A 27314-nucleotide genomic window follows, 5' to 3' on the forward strand; every position below is an offset into this window, starting at 1 on the left:
TCTGGATAAACATTCTTCTCTTCATAATATATCTCACGTAAAAAAATGGTCCAAGTCTTAGAAACAGACCAAAGTGATTCCTGGTGTCCTTTCAGTGGAGGGCAGGACATTGTTAGCAGACCCTCTGGGATTCTCTAATTCCACAGGACGTGCACTTTCAATTGCCTGTGATTGACTAGGCTATTTTACAACTCTGTAGGAATAGGGTTTAAGTTATAGAAAATGGATAACGATGCAAATGTTTCCTGCCCATAGCAATGCAAATGATTCCCGTGCATGACAATGCAAATGAATTTTGTCTGGCAGAGAATATAAATCTCTGCAAATCAAAATCTCATTTTAAATGGATTTTAATTAATGAGTTAAATAAAATATTTGACACATTTATTTTATTTTTGTGATTTTACATTTCTGAAAATTATGCTTTTAACCCTCAGGAAACAGGTTCCCAGAACGCAGTGGACCCTTCCTGCTTGCCTGGTGACTCTACGTGTGGGAACTCGAGAGCTTTTTAATAACCTCATTAGCACTATTGACACTTTGAGTACAGAGTGAAACAAAACAATTATTTTCTTCACAGATGATACTGTAGCCAAGTTTCTCATATCTTATGCCTTTATTTTATAACACGAATGCTAGATTTTTTAATATTTATTTCTTTTAAGTTTAATGTTGAGAATGTGAGTTCATTACTCCAGCCCAAGGAAACAATTATCCTGTCATTTATGTCTTTATCAAAGAACAAACCAGAATCCAAAACCGCTCAGAACTCAGAGGACTTTGGTAAGCAGAACCTGCTTTCACGGCCGGAATAGGGGAGAGAGAAGGGAGTACAAGGGTTTCTCTGCAGAAGCACAATCCAGCTGAGGCTGAGGCAGGTTTGTGGGAAACTTACACAACTGGGGCAGGGAGGCTGTAAGCGGTCCTCTCCAGGAAGAACGGTAGTAACCACAGGAGCATCTCAAACTGGGCCTACTCTATTGATAATAGAATGTCTAAGTACCTTGTAGATATAACAGAGCCAAGACTGCAAGTCATATGGCCCAGGCATGTACAATAGGAAAGATTTGACCTCTGACATCCAAAACCAACAATTCCTCCCCATGGAAGCAGGAAGACCAGGACACAACCAGAATCTGAACATCAGAACCATTTCAAAAGCGAGGGGGTCTGACGGCCAGGAAGATCCAGGGCTAAAATCAGCCTCAACGTACCTTACCAAAAATAGTCACATTTGAAGCTCTCCAATCAGACCTTACCACACCAAAATCCCTTCTGCCTTCCAATCCCTTGAAACTTGCCCCAGACTCAAATCTGGGAGACAGATTTCAGCCGTGCCTTCTGTGTCCTTACTGGTCAGCCTCTCAATGAATTGTTTTTTATCTCAAAAGCTGGTGCCATAGTATGGCTCCTAATCACATCAAGCAGTGAGACCATTTGCTCAATAACAGAATAATGCAAAATTGTCCATTTTTCTTTATACAATGTTACACATACTTCACTAAAATTACTCTCCTCAAAATAATATAAAATTAAGAATATAAAATTGCTAGAGCCTCTCCAAGGGCCTTGCAAGGTACCCTGTGAAAGTGACGGGCCCTGAGCATAAGCTTCTTTGGCTTCCCCATTAAGACTGTCTGAAGATCTGCTAAGGTGTGTCAGTGCAGAGAACGTCCTCAGTACCTAGGAGTGCTGACTTCCTGCCTATCTCACAATTTTCATGTCATTCATTTCTGTGACTCCCACCTCTTTACAAAAGATATGAACAAGCTCCATGCACCTACTTTTTGGGGGTGACCACTTATTATTACTACTATTTTTATTATTCAGCCCCATGACTTCCTATATTATTCTTAGAGATCACTTGGGAAACTGATTATCTTGATTTTAACAGAATGAAGTTTTCAAAGCTGTTGACCTTTATAAAAATCTAGTCTCCATGCACCTATTTTTTTGGAATCATTTAAAAATTATTCCCAGCTTACTCTGCTTTCCTTTTTAGAGGCTTCATAGATACAGACAAAGAATCTTTGCTTGGCCAAACTCTACTCAGCCTTCTGAATATTCTTCTAGGCCCATCTGTGCACTTCCATGTAAAATCCAGTTTTCGCAAGACCCCTGCTAAGTCAGTTTAGCCTGAATTCACCTTACCCCAGAGATTCCCTCTTGGTAATTTTTCCATTTGCTGACCCCTACCCTGCTCCTTGGCTCTAAGGTCCCACTTGCCCATGCTGTACTCAGAGTTGAGCCCAGTCTCTCTCCTTCACTGCAATGCCCCATCGCTGTGGTCCCCATACCTATTGCAGTGGACCTGAATAAAGTCTGCCTTACTGTGCTATGACAAGTGTCACTGAATAATTTTTTTCTTTAACAATACCTACTTTCAGATGCCTGAATTTTCTGGGGTTTTTTCCAGAGTAAAACAACAGATGTTGGTGTGGATGCAGAGAAAAGAGAATGCTTATACACTGTTGGTAGAAATGTTAAATCAGTACGACCTCTATGGAAAACAGTATGGAGATTTCTCAAGGAACTAAAAGTAGAACTACCATTCTTCCCAGCAACCCCATGACTGGTTATCTACCCAAAGGAAAACAAATCATTATATATAGAGACACCCACACTCATATGTTTATGGTGGCACTATTCACAGTAGCAAAGTCATGGAATCAACCTAAATGTTCATCAATGGTTAAATGGATAAAGAAAATGTGTATGTGTACACCATGGAATACTAGACAGCCATAAAAAAGAATGAAATAATGTCCTTTACAGCAACATGGGTGAACCTGAGGTCATTATCCTAAGTGAAATAACTCAGAAACAGAAAATCAAATACTGCATGTTCTCACTTATAAGAGGAAGTTAAACAATGGTATACACGGATATAAAGATGAAAATAATAGATGCTGCAGACCCCAAAAGCAGGGAGAGCAGGAAGGGAGTGAGAATTGGAGAATCATCTATTGTGTACAGTGTTCACTATATGAGTGATGGGTATATTAGAAGCCCAAACCTCACCATTATGTAATACATCCATGTGACAAACCTGCACATGTACCCCCTGAATCTAAAATAATATTTCTTAAAGATATACAAAAGTATTAATTTTAAATATTATATGCATGGGTCATCACAGAAAAAGAAAGTGAGTACTCGAAAAGCAGTGAGATTTGAAAGCTTATATACTATCTTAAAAGGGGAAGGGGAGGGAGATATAGGTCACGTGGAGAGTAAATGATATTTAGGAAAGATGAGGGGCCATAGAAGAAGAGATAGGAGATATGATCGTTTGGGACAACGTTTTTCTGGATTTAGTGTCAACTTCTAGTCTCCTCTGCTGTGAGAAGAGTCAATCTTCTCTGGTTGATAAAATTTCCTGGAGAGGGGATTTATGACAATTGAGATCCTTTTGGAAGATCTGTCTTTAAGCAGATAAGGGGAGTTCAGAGAAAGCCTCTCCCTGAATTTGCTGTTTTTCAAATGCCTTCAGCTTAAAATAATCAAAGAGCGGCATATTTTTGGGTGGCACGTCCTGAATTACTTCATAGTCATATTTTGGGGTAGCATATTCTGTTCTTTAACAATACAAGGAGGAAAATGCATGAGAAAAACAAAGAAATATCTGGGCTTTGAGAAAGATTTGGAAATAATGACAAATCAAATATCTATTCATTTACTTTACAAGCATTTGTTGATCTCCTTCTTGTGCCAGACAATAAACAAATAATTGCACTGCAGGGTTAATAAGCACAAAGCTTATATGCAAAGCTCAGAGGCAGCCTAGAAGTAGGGTTGAGAGAGTAGTGGGTTAGAATGTGGAAAAATTGGTCAAATGGGCTTTGGGAATTATTCCATTGATTATTTAAAGAAGTTCTAGAATTTGTTAATTATGTTACACTTAACTTTGGAAAATATATTTGACCAATGCTTATATGGTGCTTAATTGCTGTGTGCCAGTCACTGTTCTAAGCATTCTATAATTGTTAATTCAATTAACAATCCAATGGGATAGTATTGTTATCATTCCCATTTTATAGATGAGAAAACTGAGTCTCCAAAGGTTTAGAAAGTATGATTCAGGGCCGGGTGCAGTGGCTCACACCTGTAATCCCAGCACTTTGGGAGGCCAAGGCGGGAGGATCACCTGAGGTCAGGAGTTTGAGACCAGCCTGGCCAACATGGTGAAACCCCATCTCTACTAAAAATACTAAAATTAACCAGGCATGGTGGCACGTGCCTACAGTCTCAGCTACTCAGGAGGCTGAAGAAGGAGAATCACTTGAACCCAGGAGGCGGAGGTTGCAGTCAGCCAAGATAGCACCACTGCACTCCAGCCTGAGTGACAGAGTGAGATTCCATCTCAAAAAAAGAAGGAAGAAAGAAAGAAAGAAGGAAGGAAGGAAGGAAGGAAGAAGAAAGAGAAGGAAAGAAAGAAAGAAAAGAAAGAAAGAAAGAAAGAAAGAAAAAAGAAAGAAAGAAAAAGAAAAGAAAGAAAGAAGAAAGTATGATTCAGACAGTAGGTGGTGGAAACAGGATTTAAACCTAGACATTCTAGTATCAGGTTTCATGCTTTCACTGATGTGCTATGCTGCTGTAAGAGCTTGAGTTTTGGCCGGACGTGGTGGCTCACGCCTGTAATCCCAGCACTTTGGGAGGCCAAGGAGGGTGGATCACAAGGTCAGGAGATCAAGACCATCCTGGCTAACACAGTGAACCACTGTCTCTACTAAAAAAAATACAAAAAATTAGCCAGGTGTGGTGGCGGGCGCCTGCAGTCCCAGCTACTTGGGAGGCTGAGGCAGGAGAATGGCATGAACCCGGGAGGCAGAGCTTGCAGTGAGCTAAGATCATGCCACTGCCCTCCAACCTGGGCGACACTGCAAGACTCCGTCTCAAAAAAAAAAAAGCTTGAGTTTTAACCTAACATATTTCTAGGGAAGTGCTTCTAGAACTTTAATATGCATGCAAATCCCTGAGGATCTTGTTAAAAAGCAGATTTGGTTTCAGTAGTCTGGCTTGGGGTCTGACGTCCTGCATTTCTAACAAGCTCCCAAGTGACACCTGAAACACCAGTGTTCCAGGAACCATAATTTGAGTTTCAAGGGTCTAGGATCTACTGTAGTTTTATTTTTCTTTTTCAATAAAATATGCTCATTCATAGATTTTTCTCTCCATGTATGCTCCTGTGCTTCTGGGAAAATTATGCACAAACTTCACATTCTCATCACCACCATGAGTACTTGTGGCTCTAACCAACACCCTCTAGCATCAGCATATATCTGTATTAAGAATGTGAATGGAGCAAGGGAGCGGAGTGAGGAAGATTGGTTGAGGTTAGGGAGAGCAGGAAGTCAAGAGAGAGGGGACAGAATAAGGAAAGCAGAAGAAAGAATCCTAAGAGCAGAAACACCCAACTCTTTTGGCAAAGCTGTGAGGCATGTGTGTATGTGTGTGTGTACAACCGCTTCTGAGTTCTTATTCCAAAACAGATTGTCCACTTCCATAAACAAAGTATTGTATACATACCTGTTTCTTAGTCCACTGAAAATGTTATTAATAACATCTATGAGGTCCTTGTGACTATCTATGCATCCTCACTGGGCATATATTCATTTCTTCTATGTGGAATACTGAAACTTAAATTGCATTCTCCCTTGACTAAGAGAACTGACTTTTCCACAATGTCTGTTACTTTACAAACTGCAGTTTTTTGAAAGTTTGATAAATGATTCTATAGTATCCTCATCTTGCCTATTAAATAGGTGGCCTCTGTTTCCTGGAGTAATACAAAACTTATCTCCATTCTTTGCCTACAAATAACTTCCAAAGCCTTTGCAGAGAGGAAGAAGTCTTATTTCTTTTGGAGAATTTGAGTCATGGATCACTCTCTCTAAGAAGCCAGTATAGGCTGGTGGGTTATTTCACAACTCATGGCAAATTCCATAAATTTAAATCAAAGAAGATAGTCCCAGCTCAGAATAGCATTTTGATCTAAAAAATGGTTGCTTTATATTTGCTCCAAATGATATTGTGATAATATCATAGTAGCTAAGGCTCACAGGTGCTCACTTGGAGCCAGCCCTTGCTCTAAGCACTTTGCACATATTAACTTCCTTGTGCCCAAGCATCGTCAGGACTGTTGGCCATGTATTCCCAATTGTTTGGCATTCTAAAACAGCTAACCATTTCTAGTAATTCCAAATAGGGACACATGTTCTTTGGTTCACAATTACAGTCATTATTATCCAATTTTTTATGTGTAAATGGAGGCACAGAGAAGTGAAGCAAATTGCCCGAGATCACACAGCTGGTAAATTTGAGAGCCAGAACCTGAAACTGGGAAGTTGGGATTCAGAGCCAAGCTCTTAACCACTATGTTTTGTTGTTTCTCAAGAGTGAACTATGTCATGAAACTGGAAAACAGTCCTTATCAAAAAGAGAAACAGTGGATCTCATTAATATGTAAGCTGTGCTTTGAAACCAAAAAAGGTGAAATATTTAATGAGTCAGCCAAGAGTTTTACTAGTCAGCTGCGGGAAAATGCAGCCATTGTTTTTGCAAACAAAGTAAGAGCAAAGGTACCATGTGCCTGGCCTCAGCCTCTGCCTGGAAGGAAGGGAACTAGGAGGAAGACCAGAGTCAAGTGGAAAACTAGAGGAAGCGCCTCATCTCTGAGCAGCTTCCACCAGGCACAGTGGCTCATGCCTGTAATCCCAGCACTTTGGGAGGCTGAGGCAGGTGGACCATGAGGTCAGGAGTTTGAGAACAACCTGGCCAACATAGTGAAACCCTGTCTCTACAAAAAATAAAAAAATTAGCCAAGCATGGTAGCAGGCGCCTGTAATCCTAGCTACTCAGGAGGCTGAGGCAGGAGAATCGCTTGAACCTGGGAGGCAGAGGTTGCAGCAAGCGGAGATCACGCCACTGCATACCAGCCAGGGTGACAGTGCGATACTCCCTCTCAAAAAAAAAAAAAAAAGCAGCTTCATAGGGAATGGAGTGACTGTATTTGAGGAGTCAGGGTGGTTTCTATAAGACAGACAATAAGAGATGGGGATTTGAAACTATAAGAGTTGGATATTTTAGACAGTGAAGGAGGGAAGGTCTGCCCTGGGTAATTTGCCAGGATGAAGCCTTCCCAGCATGTAAATCCTCTGCCTCACTGTGGCCATTTCCCTCATAAACTCTTTTGAATTCCTGTCATGCTAGTAAACAGTAGGCATTCAGTTAATATTGTTCAGAGACAGCTGGTTATTGGATTTTGCTTTAGCCACATTTAGTCAGTGGGAGGTAGGGAGACCAAGCCATGAACTCACAAGGGGATAAAAATAGTGCTCATCTTAGCCATCTATTGCTGTGTAATAAATGACTCCACAATATGGGGGCTTAAACACATTCATCATCTCACAGTTTCTGTGAGTCAAGAGTTTGGGTGCAGCTTGGATGTGCATCCCTGGCTCAGGGTCTCTCACCAAGGCTGTAGACAAAGTGTGGGCTTGGGCAAGGATTGATCTGCTTCCGAGTTCACATGCAGCTGTCAGCAACCTCGGTCCTTGGTGACTTTTGCCCGGAGTCCTCAGTTCCTTTCCACATGGGTCTCTCCACAGCACCAGTTTCCCTTAGAGAGAAAGTGGGGGGTGATGAGCACCAACACAAATCCTGAGTCTTTTTAGGCCTTAATCTTGGAAGAGTCATGCCATCACCTCCCCATTCTGTTGGCTAGAAGCGAGTCACAGAAGCTAGCCTACACTCAAGGGGCAAGGAGAGCACAAGGGCGTGCTTACCCTTGGGGCACCTTCGAGGCAAAGGAAGACAGAAGCAGTGGCACAGATTTGATGAAGGAAAAGTCTCATCCAACAGTAAGATTATGATTTTTGATACAGAATCCTTTCTCTACATATCTAAGCCACAAGAAGTCTGTCAATTAAATTATACAAATATACCATAAAATGCAGTGACATTTTCTTCCTATGGGCACCATTTGTTGTCCAATATCTGCAAATGCTGGACAATTTTTCTCCCTGGATGCACCACATGACAGTCAGCATGCCAGGACAGGTGTCCTACTGTTAGGTATGCTACTGGCATTTGGGGCATTTGTGTATATAGGGTGATCATTTATCATCCATATTGGACAATTTTAGATTGAAGGGACACTCTAAAACTACCACGATCACAGGCAAACCAAAATGTGTAGTCACCCTCCTTTAGGCCAAGCCAATCTTCAAGGAGTCCCTTCTCCCTGCCCTCCTTCTTTTTCTCTTCTTCAGCCTCCATCTCACTCTGGTTGTTTTTCTTCCCTCATTTACTCCACTCTCTACTCTCTGTACCATCCTTTGTCAGACGGATAGATTGCAAAAATTTTCTCTCACTCTGTAGGTTGTCTGTTCACTCTGATGATAGTTTCTTTTGCTGTGCAGAAGTGCTTTAGTTTAATTAGACCCCATTTGTCAATTTTTGCTTTGGTTGCAATTGCTTTTGGCATTTTCCATCATGAAATATTTTCCTGTGCCTATGTCCTGAATGGTATTGCCTAGATTTTCCTTTAGGGTTTTTATAGTTTTTGGGTTTTACATTTAAGTCTTTAATCCATCTTAAGTTAATTTTTGTATAAGGTGTAAGGAAGGGGTCCAGTTTCAATTTTCTGCGTATAGCTAGCCAGCTCTCCCAGCATCATATATTAAATAGGGAATCCTTTCCCCATTGCTTGTTTTTGTCAGGTTTGTCAAAGATCAGATAATTGTAGGTGTGTGGTCTTATTTCTGAGTTCTCTATTCTGTTCCATTGGTCTATGTGTCTGTTTTTGTGCCAGTACCATGAGGTTTTGGTTACTGTAGCCTTGTCATATAGTTTGAAGTCAGGTAGCATGATGCCTCCAGCTTTGTTCTTTTTGCTGAGGATATTCTTGGCTATTTGGGCTCTTTTTTGGTTTCAGGTGAATTTCAAAATAGTTTTTTCCAATATTGTGAAGAATGTCAATGGTAGTTTAATGGGAATGGCATTGAATCTATAAATTACTTTGGGTAGTATGGCCATTTTCATGATATTGATTCTTCCTATCCATGAGCATGGAATGGAAGACAAAATGTTAAAAATATGTTTTAATTACCACAGATAGACAGTAGCCAGATTGTTGTTAGACAGGTGAAATTAAGGAAACTACATTCACGAACTGAGTTATTCATTAAAATAATGCTGCTGCTTCCTCATTAAAATAATTCGGTTTCCCATTTATTGTTATTCTCTTGTCTTTCTTAGTAAATATCTGTTAACTCATTCTAGGAAAGCATGTATATGAACAGAAGAATATTTTCTTAAAACCAAAAAAGAAATTTCTTGCAATCTTAATAGCAATCATTTCTGGATCCTACACAGAGAAGCAATCCACATGGAAAGTAACAGTTAAAGTTTTTTAATGATCTTGAGAAACCATATGTCTTTTTAACTGTTTAGTCATTCAGGAAAGATGAGCACAAAAGTGTATTTTCTCTTTTTTCTCAACCCATCTAAATTGAATTGGCAACAAATATGAAATCCATTTCTCAGAGCTATTACAGAGTGCATGTACAGTATTATGAAATACAGTCTAGGCTGCTATTAGTTTTGCAGCAAATAAATGTTTCTATCATACAGTCCTTATCAAGAAAATTAAATAAAAGGACTGATAACTGGTGGCTAATATTCTTTCATGAGCCAGCTTTTAAATAGGTCACATTGTTCTTCACTTCATTGGAAACTGAAAATAGCTGCTATATCAGCAATGTTTGTGAAAAATAGCACATTATCTGGAACTGTCTGGGGAGGGGGACAGTGTATTTCTTTATAAATTCGACATCTAGCAGAACCATAAAGTTTTAAAATCTGACAGCGGCTTTATAGCTCATATATTTAAGCCCTTCATTTTCGATCTGAGGAAGCAGACATCCAGAAATATTAAGGGACTGTGTTAAACAACTATTTAGTATCAGAATTATGGGTTCAGTAGTTAAAATCTCTATTTCAACTTAAGTACATTTCCTATATTTTTTCTGAATAAAGACAGCGAGGAAAAAAGCATTTACCCTTAAATTTTTTCTGTAATAAGTATCCTTTATAAGTTTTCAGATTTTATCCCTTGATGAGTCTTAACTGTAATATAAGTCAATGAATCAAAAACAGAAAAATAAGACAGATAAATAATTTTATATCAGATAAACAACTTTTCTCCCTACTGTCTTTTAAAAGACAGAGAAAGGAATCAGGGAAGGATTCTCTGTACCTGCTCGAAAGGGGACAATATTAGCCTCACTTGGACTGCCTTCCCAGAACCGACAGTCAAGCACACCCAGCCAAAAGCCAGGCTGCAAGAGAGACTTTTGAACAAGATCAGATTTTTCTCTAGTGCCAGATTGTCTTTGACCTCTTGGCCACTCATCATTTACTAAATACGTTACAGGTTGTACTTTGTGTATTTCTGGCTTGAAGAGGGCTGAAAGTGAAAGTTTTGTGTCCAGAACACATTAAATCAAACTCCAATTTAGAACAGCCTTTTTCCTGTCTCCTGCTTGCTGCTAAGGGCCATTTTGAAAAACAAGAAAATGAACAGCTGGAAGGCTAAGCAATTAGTATTTTTTTTCTTTGTACTTGATCTCCTACATCTCAGCTCAAGGACATACAGGGAGACTCTGAGCTCTGCTAAATTAGTAGCTAGTGAAAGTCCCTTGATAAATTAAAAAGAAATGAATTAATATCAGTGCTTTGCAAGGTGAGGCCTGAAGCACCTCTCTGGCAGAGATAGCTTAGGATGACCCAGTTATGATGATAATGAAGGGCTGGATAGGTTGATAGTCCCAACAGAATTTTAAAAAATAGAAGATTGTGTAGAAATGGTAACCCACTTATAAACAACAGGTAACATTTATTGAGCATTAACTGTCTAGCAGACAATGTGCTAAACTATCTTCAAACATTATCTCGTTTAGCTCATAGAAACCCTGAGAGATAGGTTTGATTAAGTAGTAGCTAAGTAGTAGCATCAGGGATTTGCATTCACTGCAGTCTCACTCCAGAGCTCACACTTTTCACTGCTATGCTATCATTTTGATAAGAAAAACATTTATCAGGCCGGGCTCAGTGGCTCATATCTGTAATCCCAGGAGTTTGGGAGGCAGAAGTCCGTGGATCACTTGAGGTCAGGAGTTTGAGCCCAACCTGGTCAATGTGGCACAACCCTGTCTCTACCAAAAATACAAAAAAAAAAAAAAAAAAAAGCCAGGCGTGGTGATGCGCACCTGTAGTCCCAGCTACTTGGGAGGTTGAGGCACAAGAATTACTGGAGCTGGGGAGGTAGAGGCGGCAGTGAGCCGAGTTCGCACCACTGCACTCCAGCCTGGGTGACAGAGTGAGACTTCATCTCAAAAAAAAAAAAAAGACGGTTATGAGCTTATGATGTGTTCAACGGTTTGTAATTATGCACAAAATCTTTTAAAGACCAGAGTCAAAGAGCTACAATGGCTCCAAAAGTGTGAAGGAGAAGGCTCACAAAAATGGGCTAAGACAGAGAGAGATGCAAGTAGAAAAGCCTATGCAAGGCTGGAGGGACGATTTTGTCAAATGGTTTAGGAGAGGAGAAAGCAACAGCAATACCTGGCATTTTATTATCATCAGAGACAGGAAAGAGTGAATGTTTCCTTTCCCAAGTGGCCCTAATTTCAGGTAAGTAAGTAGAACAAAATAAATTCACATGGCTGGCTCTCACTGCATGTCAACTTCGTTGTTCTGGTATTAGAAAATGTAAGATCAGACTAAGAAGGTCTTAATGAGGTCTTAAGAAAAGTAAGGCTGTGGGGCTTTCCTTCCAGAATTCAAACTATGTGTTTGGGTATCGAAAATCCCCACTCTGGATTTCTGTCTTGTCACTAGAGTGAAGATGCCTGGCCCTTTGGTTTCTAAGAAGGTTCTGAAGATAGGGTGATGTAGCTGGGAAAATGGTAAACAAACATTAGGAAAAAAATCACTGCCTGAAGTTAAAATGAACCAAATTTTAACCTAAAAAAAAAAAAGTCACCTATTTTATTTACATGAAAAGGCCTATTTCAGATAAAAGTAACAGCATTTTCCCTCAGTTGTGTTATTCATGTTGTTTAATTTTTGGTTTGCACATCTGAGGAGTTCTAAGATTTCATTTCATTTTGTATAAACAGTTTCCAAACTTGGGTAACAGGGTTTCACTGTGGTGGAAAAGATGGAGCTCCCCACACACACACCATTCATTTGAAGTATTCCCAAGTTCCACTTTCCTCTGCAGAGCAGCTATTTAATTTGTGCAGCGGTGTTTGGACTAAAACATTTTGCCAACACTCTTACCAAATACTGACAGTTTCATTACAAATTACAAAATTAGAAGGCCACGGGTATAGACTTTACACATTTCCAACTTACTTAGTTTAGCATATGATAGTTTTCAGTTTGCTTCAGTTCTTTATTTTTATAGGTTGAGAAATAGAAATATACATTGGATTATAAGGTGCCTTCCAGTGATCCCTTTGTTAAGGGAAAAGTTACAATATTGGAAATAGATCCTGTGTTCATTTGTGTATCTTTCTTTAATCATGCATTGTGGCTTTTGCTGACCTAAGAGAGGGCACATGCCTACAAAAGTTCCATCTCCACTACGTAAACAGTCAGGTAGTCTTCCAGGGCATTCCTTAAGTCATTAATGACATTGCCTGAACTGAACTGAAGTTATATAATAATATTGGACAACAATATTATTATTTCATTTCTAAAAGCACTTAGCAGATTGGAAATATGTATTAATAATTATGGTTTGACCCAAATGAAATATAATTACTAATTTAAACATACAAAATGTAGAGGGATAAAGCAACAACAAATATGGGTTAAATGCATTCCATGACAGTGGCTCTTGAGATACTCCTAGAACAACCGCCCCTTCCAGAGTTCACAGTGCAGAGAGGGGGATGGCCATTAAGCCCCCAGTGGCAGAGATCTGTGTTAAATGTGTCATCCAGGGACCCAATAAGCCAGGCACAGAAAAGCAAGTTCCGTATGATCTCACTTATGTGTGGAATCTAAAAATATGAGTTCACAGAAGCAGAGAGTAGAAGTGTGGTTACCAGGGGCTGGAGGGAGGGAAAATAGGGAGACGTTGGCCAAGGGGCACAAAATTTCAGTTATAAAATGAATAAATTCTGGAGATCTAATGTACAGCATGGTGACTATAGTTAATAATTACGTTTTGTATACTTGAAATTTGCTATGAGAGTAGATCTAAAATGTTCTCACCACACACACACACAAAGATGGTGATGGCTATGTTCATTAGCTTGATTGTGATAACCATTTCATAATGTATACATATATCAAAACATCACATTATACCTCTTACATATATGCAATTTTTATTGTGAAAAAAATAATTAAAAAGTTTGTGAGGAAGAGGAAAAAAGTGTTGTAATGCAAGAAGCACAGGCATGCACAGGCTGTGTGCATAGTGATGGGGAAGAAGACTCTTAACAGAGAGCTGGAAGAAAGGGAAGGGGGTTCCTGCCTTCACTTGTTATCTGGAGAAGGATTCATGTGTATTACATAGATGTTGGTAACACAACTGAATGTGGTAAGTTCTGTGTGCTTTGATCACAGTTGTGAGAATCAAAGAAAGTTTCTTCTAGGCAGTGATAATTTGAACCAGACCTTAGGAATGGGCAGGATTTCCAGTAGAGCACAGACTCAGATGCAATAAAAAACAAGGAGTGCTTAGGGCACAGCAGGTAGCACTGTTAGAGAGCAGAGCGCCTGCTGAGCAATGCAGCTGCCAGGGCAGGTGTACTTGATTTTCAGTAGGTATCAGTATTAAAGCAAAGGTACAAGTTCCTCATATGGCTTAGCTGTTTTAACCCATTAATTCAATATGAGAAAACCATATTATTTTGCTTCCAAAAATCTCTAAAATCAAAGGTCTCCCAAAGGCACAATTAGTATTTGGAAAATGCCAGAAGCAACTCCTGTTCTCTTTAATGTTCCACTTGCCATTGGATGATGTACCAGGCATTCAAAGAGTTCAGTTGTTCTCTTCTGGTTGCCTGGGGTAAAAGAATGTAGGCACCTCTTCTGCCATTTGCTTACAACATTACAAGATGATTATTTTCTATTATAGAAGACAGAGAAGTCCACACACCTCAAGGTGTCTTTATAAGATGTTGTCTCTCTGAGTCAATGATATAGGGACTTGTCTGGCTGCAGGTCATTTTAATAAAGTTCAAAATACAAGGCAGGGTGACGTTTTACAAACCTTAAAACCCCAAAGTAGCTTTGTTCCAAATAAGCGGGCTTTATCTGAATGCCAAAACTCCAGATAATCCCCTAACTGGTTCAAGGATTGCTTTTCCCAGTTGAAATTACTCTATTGCCAATAATAGACTTAACAAAAGTTAAACTTTTACATATTCATCATCTTGACAGGTTGCAGACGTTACAAATGTACATTCTTATGTTTTCTCAGTTACGGTATTGGTCTTTCATATGGCTTCTGTATAAGATCACTTTATTTTTTTTCTCTCAAACATACTGGTCTTTTTGAAATATGTACATCCTATAAGACTTCAACACATTTATATGAGATACTGTGAATTGATAAAGGTCATATTAATGCTTTCCTACAATAATTGAATACTTTTTTTTTAAAGCTGGGGGAAGTGGGGTTTTAAAAAAAGCTGACTTCTCGCCATTGGCACTTTGTGTGAGCCCATTACACTTTGCTTTCTTATAAGAGATTTCTGTAATGCTTTTTGAGTGCTATTAAAACTGACCTCTTCAATAAATGTCAACTTACTGTCTAAAGGCAACCAAAAGAATTTTAAGTCAAATTGTATTTCTACTAAAACTGAGTTTGCTTAACTTGACTAGCGGAACGTTTTCTTTAAGAATTCTAAGTATTGTGGTAATATTGCAAAGTGAATACCCTCAGATTTTTCAAGAAGCCGTTCTAAGAGTGAATCTGTGGCCTCATGTTGTAAATCAGGGAGTAAGTCCCCCTTGTGGGGTCTTTAAGGATCTCTCCAACTCTGGAGCTCTCTCCAGTCTCCGACTTGGGAAATTACACTCGGGTAACATGTGAAATAAAAAGATTTGTTCTACTCATAGGTCACAGAGAAGGACACAGGCCACACCACACCATGCAGGAGGCCATGTGGAAGAAGCACTAAGCCAGCGCTCCATGAAGCAGGTGGGGGCACAAGAGAGTGAGCCCCAATGAGCGAATGCCTTTACTGGGGGTCCCAGTGGAGTACACAAGCAAGAGGCATGAGGGAGTGTTATTGGTGCTTTTAAATGTCACTAGTTCACAGTCAGAGGAGAAGAAGAAGAGGAACTTGTGGCTGAACCAACCTTATCACACTAGTGCACCTGGGCCCTGGGTGGGGTGCTCATGGCCTGTGTGATGTTGAGGCATGGGGAAAATATGAAGTTTTAAAAATTTACAATACAGGCCTCTTTGGTATAGACTGAAGCCAGCAGCAGGGCAGGGGTGGGGAAGAAGTGGACCAGGACAGGGAGATGCACCCTGGAGAAGATGGGAGCTCTCACAGTGTTCTCTGAAGCTGGTTTAGATGGTAGCAGCTAGATGGGCTTGGTGAGTGGTGGTCCGGGTTGTGGGGCCCCATGCATAGCCTCCACGGCCACTGTATTCATGGGCTCATGGAGTCAGCTCTAGAGGTGGTGAAGGGTAGGGGTGGGCTGATGTCAATAGGCCGGGTCATTCTGTCTGCTCGGTCATTCTGTCTGCTCAGTCATTCAGTGCCTCTTCCGTGGACACTCTTGTGAGTGTTAACATGGCATAAAAATCTTCACTTTCAGGCCCACTCCTTCTATCCATCCACATGCATCTATGATCTTCCAGTACTTCCCATGATTGTCATTATTTTCTGACTGTGGGTTGCATCTTCCTTCATTATAAAGTGAGTGACCAAGGTTGCTGCCTGAACCTCTGCCCATTAAGAGGATTTCCTCTCGCCACACTCTGCAAGCCACCTTTGAATGAGGCTGCAGTCCTCATGCACTTTCCATCTGCACCCACAGAGCAAGCCCACCTGCTATAAAGCAAATACGGGCTTTTCCTTCCTCCTGTAGGATCCCCTATGTAGCTGGCATCATACACAAAAGGAGGGCTGTGCTGCGGGTGGCTTGGGGTCTGGGTAGACCGTCTGTTGGCTTGTGTCTACTAGTGCTGCTCTTATTCAATCCTGGATGTACTCCTTTAAACCAAATTAAAGATAAAAACACATGAAACAGGCTAGGCATGGTGGAGCATACCTGTAGTTCACACTACTCATAAGGCTGAGGTGGGAGGATTGCTTGCGTCCAAGAGTGTGAGACTGCAGTGTGCACAATCATGCCCGTGAATAGCCTCTGCACTCCAACCTGGGCAACATAGCAAGACTCCATCTCTAAAACACACACGTGCACACACACACACGCACACACATAACAAAATGCTCCCAAGTTTTTATTAGACCCAAATGTTTGCTGTTTATTACCAAAAAGATAAGATTTTCTTTTTAATAAAAAGAAAAATGGCTGGGTGCAGTGGCTCACGCCTGTAATCCAAGCACTTTGGGAGGCTGAGGTGGGGCAGGTGAATCACTTGAGGTCAGGAGTTCAAGACCAGCCTGGCCAACATGGTGAAACCCTGTCTCTGCTAAAAAAAAAAAAAAAAAAAAAAAAATTAGCTGGGCATGCTGGCAGGTGCCTGTAATCCCAGCTACTCAGGAGGCTGAGGCAGGAGAATCACTTGATCACTTGAACCCGGGAGGTAGAGGTTGCAGTAAGCCGGGATTGTGTCACTGCATTCCAGCCTGGGCGACAGAACAGGACTCCATTAAAAAAAAAATTAAGAAAGAGAAAGAAAGAAAGAAAAAGAAAGAAAGAGAAAGAAAGAAAGAAAGAAAAGAAAGAAAGACACATAAAATAAAAGATACATCCAATGAAATTAGGGTAGAAAAGCTCCTGTTTATTGCATACAATCTCTTTTTTTTTTTTTTTTTTTTTTTTTGAGATGGAGTTTTGCTCTGTCGCCCAGGTTGGAGTGCAATAGTGCCATCTCGGCTCACTACAACTTCCACCTCCCAGGTTCAAGTGATTCTCCTGCCTCAGCCTCCCGAGTAGCTGGGATTACAGGTGCCCACCATCATGCCCAGCTAATTTTTGTATTTTTAGTAGAGACGGGGTTTTGCCATGTTGGCCAGGCTGGTCTTGAACTCCTGACCTCATAATCCATCCACCTCAGATTCCCAAAGTGCTGGGATTACAGGCGTGAACCACCATGCCCAGCCTATTGCATACAATCTCTTTCATCTTTCCTTGCCTCTTACGAGTAGATATTCGTACCTATAAAGAAATCTGAATTCTAATAGAACAGTAAGTGCTGGAGTGTACATGGAGGAACTGATACATTAATCTTGTTGATCACTTCTAAAATCCTGTGTGCTTCACTACTGACTAGGAACAGTAGCCAATTAAATTTAAGCACATATATTTGTTTCTATTTCAAAAAGAAAACAATGAGCTATGGAAACATTTCCAGTATAATCAAGCATAAATTTGCTGAAATGAACCATGTAGAATTTTTTTTAACAATGCAAAAACAGAGTTGGTGATTTCATAGTAATCAAATCTTTACAGCTTCTAAATTCTGCTCCTGTAATTGTAGGAGAGTGAATGAAGTATACAGAACTATAAATGAAAAGGGAATGAATCTTCCACCGACCACCTGGCTGTTCACATTGACAATTTGATTAATTGACAATACCTTTGGCCAAATAAAAACAATGGAATTGTAGAGAGACATATTCTTCTAGTCTTGATTCTGATGTTTCCCACATGGCTCTTACCACCAAAGTAACTACGCATCTCTACAAGCATATATATACATATAACAATGGCACAGAAACTCACATTGGAAATTAATAACTTTTCTGTTAAGGGTGTCCTCTTTCTTGTGCTCCTTCTTCTAAATATTCCTAGAAGAGGTAAATGCATTATTATCATCTCATGAAAATTTGTTTATCAGATCCTTATTTTCTGTGACCCAGGTTGTGAGAGAGGAAGTGGGAACAACAGAAAGTGAAGCAAGTGTCCAAGAAGAGGAAGTAGTGGCCTCAAAGACAAACAGCCTACTGCTTTTTCCAGCCCTGACAACCAGATTTGAATTGCTCACTAATGCATAAGTGAATGTATAAATTGCTTGCTTTAGCGTAAGCACAATCCCCAAAGTGAATTTTATTTGTTGCCACTACTAGCTACTCAGAAGGCAAGAAAGCACCCAATTCTTGTCTTTGTGACAAATTTGGGTATGCATAAACTAAGAATGCGTACAATAAAAATTTCCCTGATGAAAAGGAAGAATGTTATTACTCTCTGCTATCTGAGTGTTTCAGGCCCCAAAAAAGAAATTTTGATCTGACATATAAACCATATGTAATTCTTTCCTGGATCTAATGCAATTCACATGCACACCATGGAAGAAGCAGTTGAGTGGGCCTGGCTGATAGATGTAAGCAACACATATCCCCTCCTATGAATTGATTCTTAATTTCTCTCTAAGCAGGAAGACTGATATGGTGGTGGTTGTTTTTCTTTAGGCATAATGGTTAAAAGTTAATCAGTGGTATCAGTTATTGATGACACATGGTTATCTTTCCAAGAGATGAAAATAAATAGATGAAAACAGACATCTGCAGCTGCAGATACAGACTAGCTGTACTAAATGATTCTATTTCATCACTAAGGAGGATGTGCCCAATGGAGCTGTACCCTGCAGCAAACATTTCTGCAAGGGTTACTTTTTAATAAGTGCTCCAAGCTCCAGATTGACTATTGTTTGGGAATTTGGCTAGTTAATGGAGAGGTGGCAGGTTCTGATTTAAAAATAAGGTGTTCAAAAGTCATTATCCCATTACAGCAGGCATTCCAGGCAAGTTTAAGTACACACCCTATGTCAGGATGATCTGGAACTTTTTGTGGGAAGAAATGGGTCCCTTATGACAGCTGCCCACTGAGCTCTCCCACCCCAAATCTGGTTCTAATTTGCCTTTATATTTCTGCCATCAACATTTAGAAGTTTTAAGAGGTAGTGATTTCTCTTCTAAAACACTGTCCTTGAAGTATATTTCTTTGGGCCTCACACTGCCTGTCCACCATACCACTAACGTTTGCTGACATACAGGAAATTCAGTTCAAGAGTAAAAGATTTTTGGATGCTAACCAATATTTATACTGCAACTGGGTGTAAGTGTTTCAAAGGCCTCAGGAGTATGCATATTGTTGACCTACCAATTTTATTTCTAATAATTTTTCCAAAGAAAACAACAGAGAAAATTTGTTCAAGGATTTTGCTATAAAAATTCTTATGGTAAAGTTGTATAATGTCAAAAAAAAGCAAACAACCTAAATATTCAACTATCTGAAATTCCTAAATAATTTGTGATTAGCCCATACAGTAGAATATTTTGCTGTCACTTAAATAGTATTAGCTAAATCTTTAAAAATGGAAAAAATATTTATAGTATAATACTAAGTTTAAAAAGAGCTTAGAATGCAACATTATGTTACTATATAAATCACAGGGGAGAAAACATTGAAAGGACACACCCAAATGCTAAGAGGGATTACACATGAGTGATGGAACTGACAAATACCCTTTATAATCTCCTTGTTTTTCTGTATTTCTCAGGAATAGTCTATAATGAATATGAATTAATTTTGTATTTAGAGAAAAGTAATTTCTAAAACATGAAGTAAATTGGGGAGTGCAGATGTTAGTTGCTGGAAGCTCAGAGCTCCAGGAAAGCAAAGGCTTGCAAATTAAGGTGTCTATGCCAGACTTAGTAAACTGTTAGGTGGAAATGTGTGCTGTTGCTGTTTGTGCTTTTAACAAAATGTAATTCTTCAACTACCTTAAGTGATTGCAAACAGACATGTTTTTTCAGGAAGTTGTGGATGATGAGTATTTAATGATGCTGATGAGTTGAAGTGAAGAGCATTGATGTCATAGAAGTAGGGAGTAGAATGGTGGTTACCAGAGGATGTGGAGGGAAGGGGGTAATGGTGAGATTGGTCAAGGGGTGCAAGGCTCCAGTTAGATAGAAAGAGTAAGTTCTGGTGGTCTATTGCACAGTATTATGGCTAGAGTTTGCAGTAATGTATTGTATGTCCTCATCACAAATAAATTTATCAATGTTTAGGGTGATCAGTATGCTAATTACCCTGATTTGATCATTACACAATTTACACATGTATTGAAACATCGCACTGTAATCCATAAATATACACAATGATCATGTGTGATATGGTTTGGCTGTGTCCCCAGCCAAATCTCATCTTGAATTATAGTTCCCATAATCCCTACATGTCATGGGAGGGACCTGGTGGAGATAATTGAATCATGAGGGTGGTTTCCCCCTCATCCTGTTCTGATGACAGTGAGTTAGTTCTCGTGAGATCTGATGGTTTTATAAGAGGCTTTCCCCACCTCTCGCTCTGCACTTCTCCTTGCTGCTGCCATCTGAAGAAGGATGTGTTTGCTTCCCCTTCCATGAGGATTGTAAGTTTTCTGAGGCCTCCCCAACCCTGTGGAATTGTGAGTAAATTAAACTTCTTTCCTTTATAAATTACCTAATCTTGGGTATGTCTTTATTAGCAGTGTGAGAATGGACTAATATAGTAAATTAGTCCATGGGGTTGTACCTAGCAAAGCCAAGGGGGAGCTTCCCAAGGCCATGGGAGCCTACCTTTTGCATCAGCACACCCTAGATATGAGACATGGAGTCAAACGAGATCATTTTGGAACTTTAAGGTTTAATAACTACCCTATTGGATTTCGGACTTGCAAGGAGCCTGTAGCCCCACTGTTTTGGCCAATTTCTCTTATTTAGAATGGGTATATTTACCCAATACCTATACCTCCATTGTATCTGGAAACTAACTAACTTGCTTTTGATTTTACAGCCTTATAAGTAGAAGGAATTTGCCTTGTGTTAGATGAGACTTTGGACTTGGACTTTTGGCTTAGCGCTGGAATGAGTTGACCTTGGGGGACTGTTGGAAGGGCATGATGGTATTTTGAATTGTGAGGACGTGAGATTTGGGAGGGACAAGGGGGAGAATTATATTGTTTGGCTATGTCCCCACCCAAATCTCATCTTGAATTATAGTTCCCATAATCCCCACATGTTGCAGGAGGGACCCAGTGGAGATAATTGAATGATGGGGGTGGTTTCCTCCATCCTGTTCTCATGGTAGCAAGTTAGTTCTCATGAGATCTGATGGTTTTATAAGGGGCCTTTCCCCACCCATCACTCTGCACTTCTCCTTGCTGCCACCATGTGAAGAAAGACATGTTTGATTCCCCTTCCAGCATGATTGTAAGTTTCCTGAGGCCTTCTCAGCCCTGCGGAACTGTGAGTCAATTAAACCTCTTTCCTTTATAAATTATCCAGTTTCTGGTGTGTCTTCTTTAGCAGCGTGAGAATGGACTAATACAATGTGCCAATCATAAATCTTAAAAATGTTGGCCAAAGATAAAATGTAGACAATAACACTAGGTTTGAAGGTGCTGTGCTCAGAATTACTGGGGATAAGAACAAAGGTTGACAATTCCTTTGACCCCATATGAGGACTGACTTTTCCTCTGCCCCCACCACCGTACTGCCCACACTTCCAGCTGCTCTAGGCACACACGCCCTGTCGACCAGGATGAGTAGACAACACACAGCTGAGAAGTCCCAATGCCCAAGACTAGGCTGTTTTGTCAAGCCATCTCCAATTCCTATGCACCACTGGTGGTGGCCAGGAAATGAGAACTTTCAAACTCAAAGTGGAAGAGGCCGGGCACGGTGGCTCACGCCTGTAATCCCAGCACTTTGGGAGGCCAAGGCAGGCGGATCACGAGGTCAGGAGATCAAGACCATCCTGGCTAACACGGTGAAACCATGTCTCTACTAAAAATACAAAAAATTAGCTGGGCGCGGTGGTGGGCACCTGTAGTCCCAGCTACTCAGGAGGCTGAGGCAGGAGAATGGCATAAACCCGGGCGGCGGAGCTTGCAGTGAGCCAAGATCGCGTTGCTGCACTCCAGCCTGGGCGACAGAGCAAGACTCCATCTCAAAAAAAAAAAAAAAAAAAAAAAAACTCAAAGTGGAAGAAATGTTACCCACAATTTGAGTGGCTGAAATGAAAATATCAACAACAGGAGAGCACGGCAAGGAGCAAAGGGACAATTGTAAGCAGCAGAGGATTGAGGTCCTTAAGTTGAGCTGAAATGGGGTCCACTTAGATTCAGAAAGCCTTCAGGCATGTGACCCAGGTCTCAGCTTCCTCATCTACGAAGTGGAGATGATGGATGATTCTCATTATTCATGGTAGTTACACTCTAAAGTGACTGCAAACACTGAATTTGTGAATACTGAGCCAGTGCTTTTATGGGAAATATGGGGTTAGATCCCTGCCAGCCTCTGGTCACATTTCCATCGACTGATCAATACATTTTTGTAATGTGTGTTTCTGTTTAAACACAGCATATTGAATCCCTAACAGAGACATTTAACCCTTACTCAGAAGTAAATAGTGCTATTTCCTCAATAAAATATTGCTGATTAGCTAATATTGAACAGCCACCAGCACTACAACTCCTGCCTGAAGGAAGCTTATCTAACACACGCATTTTCTCCATAAGGTACCTCACAGCCTCTTGTGTTTAAGAACACCAGAAGGCACTTCAGCACTACCCTTCGGGGCCATCTCAAACAGCAAAATCACCAGTATTGAAGTTGGGGTTGCAAATCAATTTTGCAAATACGTAAATTTGCAAATACCGAAGTGATGAATAGTGAAGATTGACTGTAATAATAATAATACAAGCTGTGGAGATTAATGAAATAATCCATGTCAAACATGTAACAGCATGTGGTACATATGCACCAAATATGTACTGAACAAGTAACTGTTTTTGCCAAATATTTGAAGCCACTATTAAGGTGTTAAGTATATAACTATGAATATTACCATATACTGTAAATGGGTACTCTAGGAGGAAGACTACAAAAACAGCCTAATGTTAAAATTACCTGATAAACAGGTACATATTCTTTGCCACAACTTTTTTAAAATGACTTTAAAAAAACACTTAAAATGAAGCTACCTATGTGTTTTTCATAGCAAGTTAGTTGAATTAAAATTAAGACCCTCGGGAGATCTGGAAGTAGGTGGGAATGAGGAGCAAATTAATTGTTTTGCAATAAAAACTGCTCCCCAATCCTCCAATCCCTACCAGAGACAATTAACCCTTACTCAGAAGTAAATAGTGCTACTTCCTCAATATTAACAGGATTCAGTAAAGGATGTTTCAGTGTTGTTGTTTTTTTTTTACTTTAACAACCACCTTGTTTGGCATTTATTTTTACTTCGTTGTAATAGTAAACACAAGGGATCCCCTTTATTTAGCATAAAATTTCCTTGCCAGAAAGTAAATATTTGATGTTTATATAAGGAGCTATAAAAACAATTTCCTGAGAGATTTCTCCACAAAAATATTTACCTGCTTGAGCCAATGGATTGAGATGATTTGGAAACCAAACTTCCTTTCCAGTGTGGCTAGGTAGGCATTTCCTTCTAACTCATCCTTCACAACTCACTACAATATTTGAAACCTCTTGTCTTCAGGATTTTGTGTTCAAAACTTCACTGAACTTTTTTGTTTGTTTAACTTATCTAAAATATTAGTAATAGTCTATCTATAGTATCTATAACATTTCTTTTCATTGTCTCAACTCCAAAACCCACTCCTCCCACATTTCTGGTTTCTGTGATGGGATCACCATTCTTGCAGTTGCCCAGGCTTGTACCGTTGGGTTCACCTTTTACTTCTTCCTCTTCATTGCTGCATGCTGAACTCATTCAACTTCTTTATCCTGAGGCTACATTACAGCATGAATTCTGTCCATCCCCATCTCTCCATTCCCATTGCCCTTGTCCTAGTTGAAGTTCTCAATTCTTATTGCCAGAGCCAAGGCAATAACTTTGTAATCACCCTTCCATCTTCTTCCCCAAACCATCATACCCGTGGCTACCAAATTCATTTTTATAAAGTATTATTTTATTATCACCATGGCATGACACAGCAAGAAGGCCCTCCCCAGATGCTAGCCCCTCAATCTTGGACTTCCCAGCCTCCAGAACTGTTAGCCAATAAATTTCTGTTTATTAGAAATTCCTAGTCTCAAATATTCTGTTATAGCAACACAAAATAGACTAAGACAAACTCTCAAACATGGAGCTCCCTATCTAAATCCTTTCCACATCTCGTTCTTTTCTATGGAACATATTGTCCACGAGGCAACAGTTGGAGTTTCAGTTCTTCAGAATGCACAGGGTCACCTTGCCTTGAAGCACTTCAGATCTCCATATTGTAGTCATATAATGGTTCTCTCTTGGAATGAAGATGATTTTTTTTTTTGCCACATTGTATACTTACTCATGAGCTCTTTCATCAGAAATGCTGCAGTTTTGTAACTGCTGTTTTTAGAGTCAAAACATAATCTTCTATTTTATCTAAAATTTCCCTCTTCTATGGGTAAAAGAAATGTCTTTTTAAAAAGTAAGGGGTATTGTTCTCCAGTCCCGATATAAAAAATGATATCCTAAAGGAAAAAAACGCTGAAAGGTGGTTACTAAGAAAAGGCCTTCAGTTTTTCTTTCCCAGAACACGCTTGAGGTGTATTTGACATCTGTCCAACTCAAATTTCATTCCTTTTGAATGTCTCAGTTCCCATATTCCTTCCACAATGTAGACAAAAATCTCCATTTACCCTGTTGAAGAATCTCATACTAAAATCCTAAATCACGACAAAGCAAGGTTATGAGCATGGCTCAGAGCATGCACTGTGACCTCAGAAGGAGAGGTGGCTATGGGGGCCTGGATTAGGAAAGATGTCAGGGAGGAGGTGGCATTTGAGTTAGGCCTGAAACAAGCATTAGCAGTGGAGCACCCAGAGTCGCAGTGAAGGAAAATGTAAGCAGGAAGGATGTAGCAGGAAAGGAACAAAGTCAAGATTTCTGGATGCAATGACAGAGAGCTACAAGAGGTTGTTTTGGTCTGGCCCATGCTTCATGAAAGAAAACTGTGAGACATTTGTTATAAAGGAGGATTGTAAACTGGCCCATGAGGAATCTCACTGCCAAGCAAAGGAGAGGCAGCACTTTATTCTGTGGGCAATGGGGAGCCAATGAAGGACAAAACAGCCAGCATAAAAAAGAACTTAACAGATCTGACAGAGCTGAATAACACAATGTAAGAATTTCACAATGCAATCACAAGTATTAACAGCAGAACAAACCAAGCTGAGGAAAGAATCTCAGAATTTCAAGACTGGCTCTCTGAAATAAGACAGTCAGACACCGAAGAAGTATGGGATTATGTAAAGAGGACAAATTTCAGAATCACTGGCATGCCTGAAAGGGAGGGGGAGGAAGCAAACAACTTGGAAAACGTATTTCAGGATATTGTCCATGAAAACTTCCCCAACCTTGATAGAGAGGCCAACAGTCAAATTCAGGAAATGCAGAGAATGCTTGCAAGACTCTACACAAGAAGATCATCCCCAAACACATAATTGTCAGATTTTCCAAGGTCAAAATGAAAGAATGTTAAAGGCAGCTAAAGAGAAAGGGCAGGTCACCTACAAAGGGAACCCCATCAAGCTAACAGTGAACCTCTCAGCTGAAACCCTACAAGCCAGAAGAGATTGGGAGCATATATTCAACATTCTTAAAAAAAAAATCTTCAACCAAGAATTTCATATCCAACCAAACTAAGCTTCCTAAGCAAAGGAGAAATAAGATCCTTTTCAGATAAACAAATGTCGAGGGAGTTTATTACCACCAGACCTACCTTACAAACTATCTTGAAAGAAGCATTAAATATAAAAAGGAAAGACCACTACCAGCTAATAAAAAAACACACTTAAACACACAAACCAGTCTCACTATAAAAGAACCACACAAACGAGCCAACATAAACAGCTAACAGCAAAATGACAGGATCAAATCCACATATATCAATACTAATCTTGAAAGTAAATGAGCTAAATGCCCCCCTTAAAAGGCACAGGCTGGCAACCTGGGTAAAAAAGCAAAATCCAATGGTATACTGTCTTCAGGAGACCCTTCTCACACATAATGACACCCATAGACTCAAAATAAAGGGATGGAGGAAAATCTACCGAGCAAATGAAAAACAGAAAAAAAGCAGGATTGCAATCCTAATTTCAGACAAAACAGAGTTGATTTTCTGAAAAAAAATTTAATAAGCTACATAGGCCACTAGCTATACTAATAAAAAAGAAAAGACAGAAGATCCAAATAAACACAATTAGAAATGATGAAGAAAATGCTACCACTGATCCCATAGAAATTTTCAAAAAAAAAAAACAACCATCAGAAACCACTATGAACACTTCTATGCACACAAACTAGAAAATCTAGAAGAGATGGATACCTGGACACATACACTCTCCCAAGACTGAACCAGGAAGAAATTGATTCCCTGAACAGACCAATAATGAGTTCTGAAACTGAATGAGTAATAGATGATAGCCCTGCAACCAATAAAATCTCAAGACCTGATGGAATCACAGCCAAATCCAATCAGATGTATAAAGAAGAGCTGGTACCATTCCTGCTGAAACTATTCCAAAAAACTGAACAGGAGGGACTTCTCCCCAGCTAATTCTATGAGGCCAGCATCATCCTGATACCAAAACCTGGCAGAAAACAACAAAAAAAGAAAACTTCGGGCCAATGTCTTTGGTGAACACTGATGCAAAATCCTCAACAAAATACTTGCAAACTGAATCATCAGCACATCAAAAAGCCAATCCACCACAATCAAGTCGGCTTCATCACCAGGATGCAAGATTGGTTCAACACATGCAAATCAGTAAATGTGATTCATCACATAAACAGAAATAAAGATAAAAACTAATGAGTATCTTAATAGAAGCAGAAAAGGCTTTTGATAAAATTCAACACCACTTCATGTTAAAAATTCTGAATAAACTAAGTATTGAAGGAACGTATCTCTAAATAGTAAGAGCCATCTGTGACAAACCTACAGCCAACATTATATTGAATGGGCAAAAGCTGGAAGCATTCACCTTAAAAACTGGCACAAGTTTGGGAGGCTGAGGCGGGCGGATCACCTGAGGTCAGGATTTCCAGACCAGCCTGGCCAACATGGCAAAACCATGTCTCTACTAAAA

General features: G+C 39.8%; 1 pseudogene; it reads left to right on the forward strand.

Moving 5' to 3' along the window:
* The window catches only part of LOC100968414 (phosducin-like protein 3), a 96188-nt pseudogene that overhangs the window by 23201 nt on the left and 45673 nt on the right, over window positions 1-27314 (forward strand).

The sequence above is a fragment of the Pan paniscus genome, chromosome 7 (assembly GCF_029289425.2).
Source record: "Pan paniscus chromosome 7, NHGRI_mPanPan1-v2.0_pri, whole genome shotgun sequence".
Classification (NCBI taxonomy): Eukaryota; Metazoa; Chordata; class Mammalia; order Primates; family Hominidae; genus Pan; species Pan paniscus.